This window comes from Lepus europaeus, chromosome 11, assembly GCF_033115175.1.
Source record: "Lepus europaeus isolate LE1 chromosome 11, mLepTim1.pri, whole genome shotgun sequence".
NCBI classification, from domain to species: domain Eukaryota; kingdom Metazoa; phylum Chordata; class Mammalia; order Lagomorpha; family Leporidae; genus Lepus; species Lepus europaeus.
The window spans coordinates 57,671,644-57,679,812 of record NC_084837.1 but is presented as its reverse complement, the minus strand read 5'-3'; positions in this window follow the sequence as shown (position 1 = coordinate 57,679,812).

Here is an 8,169-nt window from a genome sequence, read left to right as displayed (position 1 = left end):
AGAAAACAGAGGCCCACAATTCCAAATAACTCTCCCAAGTACATCTTCTTTTAGGAAAAGCCAGAGAAAGGAATGACACTCATTAAATTTGTATGGCTATTTGCATTACTAGCACATGGACAGCAGAGTGCTGGAACACTGTAAACATTTTAGTCATTCATTTACTTAAAACAGTGATTTACCAAATAGTCATAATGGAGGCAGGAAAGGGTTAAAGCTTCTGACTCAAAGCTAGAATTTTATCCCATCTGTACAGAATTCAGAAACAAGGTAGGGGATGCCACCAGGCACCCCTCAAGATTAACCTTCAGAACCGAGGCATTCTTTCTCTCAACTCATGTATTCTAGCTATGTCCCTCTCCAGAAATTGTCCTTTGCCAAAAAACATTGTTTTAATCAAATTTATGTTTCCTCTTGGGGATAGCTTGTACCCAATGACTGGCTGATGCACCATTATAAAGCATGAACCCTTTTCCTCAATTTGAGAAATCTCTGAAGGATGACCTCAGCTTCAGTACTCCCTGCGGGACTCTCTGAGGCTACTTTTGCAACCACATTGCCGCTCAGCTTCTTTAGCTGCTCAATTATGCTTTCCTTGCCCCCTCAAGAGTATTCTTCCTGAAAGGAGTTCTTAATAAACATTGTGCATCCAAATCCCTAAGTCCCAATCAAATCTTTTCCCCCATGATCCTAAACTCTGACAGTTGTCACCAGAGCCCCATGCAGAAGAGGCTAAAATAGGATTTTGACTTTGGATACATTCAGAGTCACATTAAACTTTTGTTGTTTCGTGGTTACTTTGGGCTCCTCAGGCCATCAAGAAAGGAAGGGAATCACCATCATAGTAGAGACAAAGAGGACAAGAAAGAATATGTTGGGTGTCCAGATGACTCACAGGGCAACTCTTGGTGCTCTAGTGGCCAGTTTTAATTTTTTTATTTGTTATTCTTCCTTTCAAATAAATAAATATCAAAGACAAGAAACAGATATGCATACACACACACACACAAGTCTTCCATCTATTGGTGCGCTTCCTCAAATATCTGTAACACCCAGGTCACAAGAGCCAGATGTGGGACAAGCTGAAGCCAGGAGCCAAGAACTCCATCGGGTCTCCCAAATGGCTGGCAGGGGCCCAACTATTTGGGCCATCATCTGCTGCCTTTCAAGGCACATTAGCAAAAGGATGGATTGAAAGTACATTAGGGACCAGTGCTGTGGGTTAGCAGGTAAAGCCTCTGCCTGCAGTGCTGGCATCCCATAAGGGCACCGGTTCAAGTCCCAGCTGCTCCACTTTCTATCCAGCTCTTTGCTGTGGCCTGGGAAAGCAGTAGAAGATGGCTCAAGTCCTTGGGCCCCTGCACCCACATGGGAGATCCGGAAAAACTCCTGCCTCCTGGCTTCAGATCAGCCTAACTCTGACTTTTACGGCCATTTGGGGAATGAACCAATGTATGGAAGATCTCTCTCTCTCTCTCTCTCTCTCTCTCTCTCTCTCTCTCCCTCTTCCTCTCTGTAAATCTGCCTTTCAAATAAATAAATAAATCTTTTAAAAAAGTACATCAACCAGAACTGGAACAGGCGCTCTGATTTGAGATGCTGGGGATTGCAAGTGGCAGCTTAGCCTGCTACATCATAATGATGGCTCTGAGTGACCAGTTTTAATGGTAAATGGACAAGTACCTCATCCATGGCTGTATTCTGAACTCCAACAACACTGCCTTTGACAACCAAGAATCTAACTGGATATCATTTCAAACTTTATATTGCACATATTTAAAAGACCTGAATTTGTTATTTCCTCCTCTAGGTTAAAATTTATCATTTAGGTGACAGAAGTAAAAGCAAAAAGCAAAATGATTACTTCTTTTTTCTTCTAATCATTCTGATTCTTGGGTCACCATCACTTTCCTTATCATAAAACTGACTATAACACTATGTTGCTTTAATTTCATCTTAGGCAGCAGCTTTTTTAAACAGCAAATATTTCAAAAGGCTTGTCTGCCTGCTGACTCAGAACCTGTGTGGTGGCAGGTCTGACAGAATAGATAGTCATGATCTATTAAATCAATAATCCATGCACTAAAAGAAAATTTATATGATGACTTCTCTGCTCTCTAATATGCATCACTACAGAGCTTTAGGAGAAAGCCAGTTGCTGTAACTGGTGCATAAAGTGGTAGTTACTAGGCTTTTTTTTTTATCTGATACTGAAATCAATGAGTAGAATTTAGATCATATGCATTCTAGTCAATCATACCAAAATTTACACTGCAGAACCAAAGAGACATGAGGTCCAATGGAACCTCAAGAGATCACCTCATGAAGTCTTACTCAAAGCAAGGTTTGCTTGAATTATTTCAATTGCATCCTTTTCTACGATGTTCTCATGTCTTTTCAAAGAAGTCACCCACTCTAGGACCCAAGAATCCTCATTGACAGTAAATTCTTCTGCAAATAATAATGGGACCCCCCTCCCATGTCTTCTGTATTGGAAAATAAAGCAACTGGCAATCATCTTCCTAGTCATCTTTCCTGTACTTAGATAAAAGAAGACTCTTAAAAACTGATTTTAATAATCATCTTTAATATGTGATTAGCTATTGTTTCCTAAGCTTTTATTTAAGTTTTAATTCCTGTTAAGTGTTAAGGAGTTAAAGTTTGGCTAATTGAATAAAAATTAGTAGAAACTTCATCAGTGATATTTTATTTAATGTTAAATAAAATTAATTAATTTGTGGCTGACATGGTAGATTTAGTAAACTTCCCCATCCCCAACCATGAGGTAACAAGCTTGTGAACAAATAGCTAACAGTGCCAAAACTGTAGAAAAGATTAGGCCCTCAATAGCATTTTTGAGCAAATTAATTAACAACAATAGACTGTCTTCTGACTTCTTGTTATATGCAAATAAATCTTATCAACTTTTTTTTTTTTTTGGTTACTTTCAGCTCTACACAATCCTAATGGATCCCATGATTATGATGAGACAGTCACTGTTTCACTTTTTTTTTTTTTGACAGGCAGAGTGGACAGTGAGAGAGAGACAGAGAGAAAGGTCTTCCTTTGCGGTTGGTTCACCTTCCAATGGCCGCCACAGCCTGCGCGCTGCGGCCAGCGGACTGCGCTGATCCAAAGGCAGAAGCCAGGTGCTTCTCCTGGTCTCCCATGGGGTGCAGGGCCCAAGGACTTGGGCCATCCTCCACTGCACTCCCGGGCCATAGCAGAGAGCTGGCCTGGAAGAGGGGCAACCAGGACAGAATCCGGCGCCCCAACCGGGACTAGAACCCGGTGTGCTGGCGCCGCAGGAGGATTAGCCTAGTAAGCCACGGCACTGGCCGATCACTGTTTCACTTTTACAAATGCCACATCCAGAACCATTCTTCCCTTTGCATTACATATGTTCATTCCATGATGCACTACATATTATCCATTGTCATTTGATCTAATGCAAAAATCTTTCTCAAACTATGTAAGTTGTTTTTCTCCCTTACCTGCATCACTATTTTGTTTGAACAGGGGAGATGATGAAAGCAATGATGGACAGAGAGAAGTCATAGAGTAGACTATAATATCTTTGTTTGGTTGTGACATTATCACAAGTTACTCATGAGGATTTTGAATTAAAGTATGTATCCTGGATTTGGGTGGATGGGTGAAGAGGGGTATGAGCAGGGGGAAGGCTCCTTGGTCATCTCTGGATCCAGTTGTATCTGAATTGCATTTTCTGTGGGTATCTTGTTTCCATTCTTAGCCACATGAAAAAGAAGGAGGAAAAACCTCACTGAAAATGTTTTCTTTAAAGAAAAATGTCTATCAAAGACAGCTTCTTTCCCAACCAAGTATGATTCATTTCAGTGCCAAAGGTCTTTTCAATAAGATTAGTCATCGATTCCAGTTTTTACTTTTGTGATCACAAGAGGCAGGCATTTGCAACATTTTATACATGACCATGTTATCAGTAAGTTCAGAGTACTACACCATCATCACCACCTTTCCACAACCACTACCAACTGCTATGACACCTTCCTTTATTACTAAGGTTTCTACAAAGAAATTTACTTCATGGATAATGTAAAATTACATGGATAATGGAAAAACATCATTATCATTTTTATGGATATATTTTCATATTCCTGAGTTTATGAAAGCAATGATCACTCAGTTGAACTTTAAGTGATGGTTTTTAGGGGCTAATAGTAGATATAACTAAAACCCTAAGAATTTTAGCCTATGACATGGCTTTGCTAACAAAGATAAACTCTGCTCCTTTGGAATATAATACAGCTTTCACTTCATTAAAAAGGCACTCTGAACACAGTTCAATGATCTAAAATATTCTATTCCTTCAAGTGCATATTTAAAGCAAAATTACTTTTAGATCACATTAGAAGCCATCATAGAAAATAGGTAACATTTTGAAGCTTATCTGTCAGTAGGAATATGAAAGATCACTTACAGTACAGTGTTGCCATTGATACATTTATATTTTTGGCCTTTATATGGTTAGTTCATTTCTCTCTACCAAAAAGGAATTCACTTACTTTTTTGAAAACTGTAGAATAACCCAATTTACCTGAGGATGCTTTGCAAAAATATAATAATTAGATGTGTGCCTTCACCACTTGCTGCCATGGGTCAGAATGCCCACATTCCATAATTGAGTGCCTGGGTTTCAGTCCTGGCTCTGCTCTCAAATCCAGCTTCCTGCTAATGTGCACCCTTGGGAGGCAGTAGGTGAAACCTCAAGCGATTAACCGACATGGGAAACCTAGACTGTGTTCTCTCTCCCAGTTTCTGCCTGACTCAGCCCTAACTGTTGAAGGCATGTGGGGAGAAAACCAACAGATGGGTGTGCTCTCTTTCTCTCTCTCATTCTCTCTCTCTCTCCCCATTCTTCTCTACCTACTCCTTTCTGTCTCTGATCTTATGCATACATATATGTACATATATTCATAATAATTAGTGAACAGAAGACACCAAACTCTATCAAGATCTGTTGGTGACTTACTAAAATCAGACAAACTTAAGCACAAGTTTCTACCTTGCCCAATTTCATCTAAAGACTACATAATGAAAAACCTTTTGACAAGTTGATTAATAATACTGAGCTGTTAAAGTTCAGCTGAGTGAGCAATTAAACATTCTAAACAGCAATGAACCTTCAGAAGGTAATTTATGATAATTTTATGCACAAGAGCTCAGTGGCTTTTTAATTTGATAGAATGTTAGTAGCACGAATTTCTAACAAGGGAGTGTCAGGGTTCCATACATCACTGAGATTACTTAAACATTTCAAACGTGGCTGATGAATGAAGTTTCTTGAGATGTAGGGAGATACAGAAGGTGTTGGAAGGTTGAGATTATTCATCATATCAATTATTAAGAGTGGATGCACTGACATCATACTCCCTGATCATATTTTATGTCCACAGTAAAGATAAGTCAAGCTTGAAATAACAGACTTTCCTAACTATAGTATCGGCAAGTAATTCAACTCCCTTTACTTCCCTCCCCTTCTTCTTTACACCTTCTTTCAAACTCATTACCACCTCTTCTATTCCTACCCAGACTTTTAAATATTCAGACCCTTTACTTGAAAAATTACACTGAAATAACTAAAATAAGGACAACTAGAGAACAAAAGAGAAAGAGGGAAATAGAAGTGACAGTGAGCACAAAACTAGAATCAGAAAAAACTAATAATTTAATTTAGTACTATTTTCACCAATATACATATATGTATAAACAAATACACTCACTTTCATGCATGTGCACACACACATCCCAAATGTGAACTCTTTACCATGTCCCCAGCAGTGACCATCCAGCTGTTCTTATATTCTTCAATTAACAGACCACATCTCTGTCAGTCTTTTTCTTTTTAGATCTCTAAAACTGACATTTTTGATCTGTTGGCATGATTATTTGACCCATGTGTTTTCTTCTCTCTCCGCTGATTTACTCCTGATTTAAATTAATTTCTGGGGCTGGTGCTGTGGCATAGTGGGTAAAGCTACCACCTGCAGTGCTGGCATCCCATATGAGCGCAGGTTCAAGTCCTGGCTGCTCCACTTCTGATCCAGCTCTCTGTGATGACCTGGGAAAGCATTAGAAGATGGCCCAAGTCCTTGGACCCTTTCTTCCAGGGAGACCCAGAAGAAGTTCCTGGCTTTGGATGAGCACAGTTCTGGCTGTTGTGGCCAATTGGGGATTGAACCATCAGGATGGAAGACCTCTCTCTCTTTCCTCTCTCTCTCTCTCTCTCTCTCTCTCCCTTTGCCTCTCCTTCTCTCTGTGTAATTCTTTCAAGCAAAAATAAATACATCTTTTAAAAAAATGAGTTGCCCATGTTGAAAAATTGAGTTACTTTACATAAATATGAACTTCTACTTTGAAAAACTGAAAAGCTAGAAGCACTGGAAACCTATATCTCTCCATTCCCACAAAGACTCTTCGGCTTGGACCTAGCATATGCTACTCATATTAAGGAGTCATGTTCTCTCCATCTGATCACAAGCCTTGCCACCCACTATGGTTTTTCTTACACCAGGGCAAATTTACTCACACATCATACCAGCCTGGATCATCTAGAATTTTGAGTTTGTGATCACACTTAGATTAACCTCTGATTTTGTAGTTAAACAAATAAAACCAAAAGTAATAACATGAATTTAACCAACGTCACCCAGCTAGTTAGTGGTTATGATGTGAACTTTTTAATCTAGTACTCATTTAATTACACTACAGTTTTAGCACAGCTCATCTTTCTCATCACTTCTATGTGTATTCTTTTAGTGTAAGAAGGAAAAAAAAAAGTACACTAACCTGATCAAAATACAAGTTATGCCCTTATATCTGAATAAAGATTCATTTACTGAATTAAGAATAGGATGAATAAGGCTAAATCTGACCCATATGTAATTAAATGTTTTTTAACTTGGGGTTGTCCTGTTGTGTTCATGTATCTCCATCACATCTCTCTCCATAGAGATTTCTGTTGTGACACCAAAGTAGCCAATTAATTAAAACTTTATCATTGGAGTAATAACAAGTATGGACTGTCTTTATCCTTATTGCTGCTTTCCTCTGTACCTTTTATATAGCTACACATAAAATACCAAATGTGGACATAAATCAGAAATATATCTTTTACACAAGTACAGAGATTGAGTGCAAGATCACCATGACTATTTTCTAATGCTCTTACTTCATCAAAGAAGGTTGGAAAACAAAATCGAACAAGTAAACACAAGCTCATCTAGCCGTCATCTCTGCAGACGTCGTTTCTTGGTAATGTGCTATTATAATTCATGTCAGGTAAACAGCTTTGCAGATGAAGTCAGAATCATTCAGTCAAGTTTTTTCATACCACCCTGGAAAGCTGTTTCCTTCACATGGGAAACTTACACAAAGACTACTTGTTTACAGAGACCATGTGCCTTGTGATCCTCTTTTGTGTTTCTCCCTCCCTGGTACCAAGCATATGTTTTTAATGTTAACACTCCCTCATCTATAGAGACCATCTGCTTATTAAAAAGAGTGTTCACCTCCCTTCGAAGCCAACTTTTTGAGTTAGGACTTCTCTCTGCTGGTTCTACAGATTCAGGGGAAGGAGTAAAGGTTGTGACCTCTAGGGCCAAACAAGGGAGAGACTTTTATAAGAAGTACAAGATGATTTGCTTGAGTGACTCCTGAGAGACAGAAGTCTTACACACCCAAAAGCCTGAAGTGGCTTTTTCAGCCCACATAGCCAGGGGTTAAAGCTTGATGGCCGATCTCCTCTGTATTACTACCACCTGATGCTATACATTCAGTTGCTCTATATATTATCTTTGTACTGGTGCCCAATTTCAGGAATGCAGATATTATCATAATATGATTTACATTTCACTGAAAACAATGCACTTAGCCTTGAAAGCCAAGCAGTAACTGGTCCAGCAGATGAAGGTTACAGGCAGAAAGAATTTCCATATGCAAAAGCATAAGGTAGGAAAGCGTGTGCAGTCTACAGTAGTACAAACTACTCAGCATTTTTGAAGCTTATGAAAAAGCAAAACAAAATTAAAGAAAATTGGAGGAAGAAAATATCTTGAGCACGAAGAACCTCCCAGTAATCTAAGTGGATCTGGCTGGTAAATCCTGAGTGGAATCTTTGACAGCCTGGGC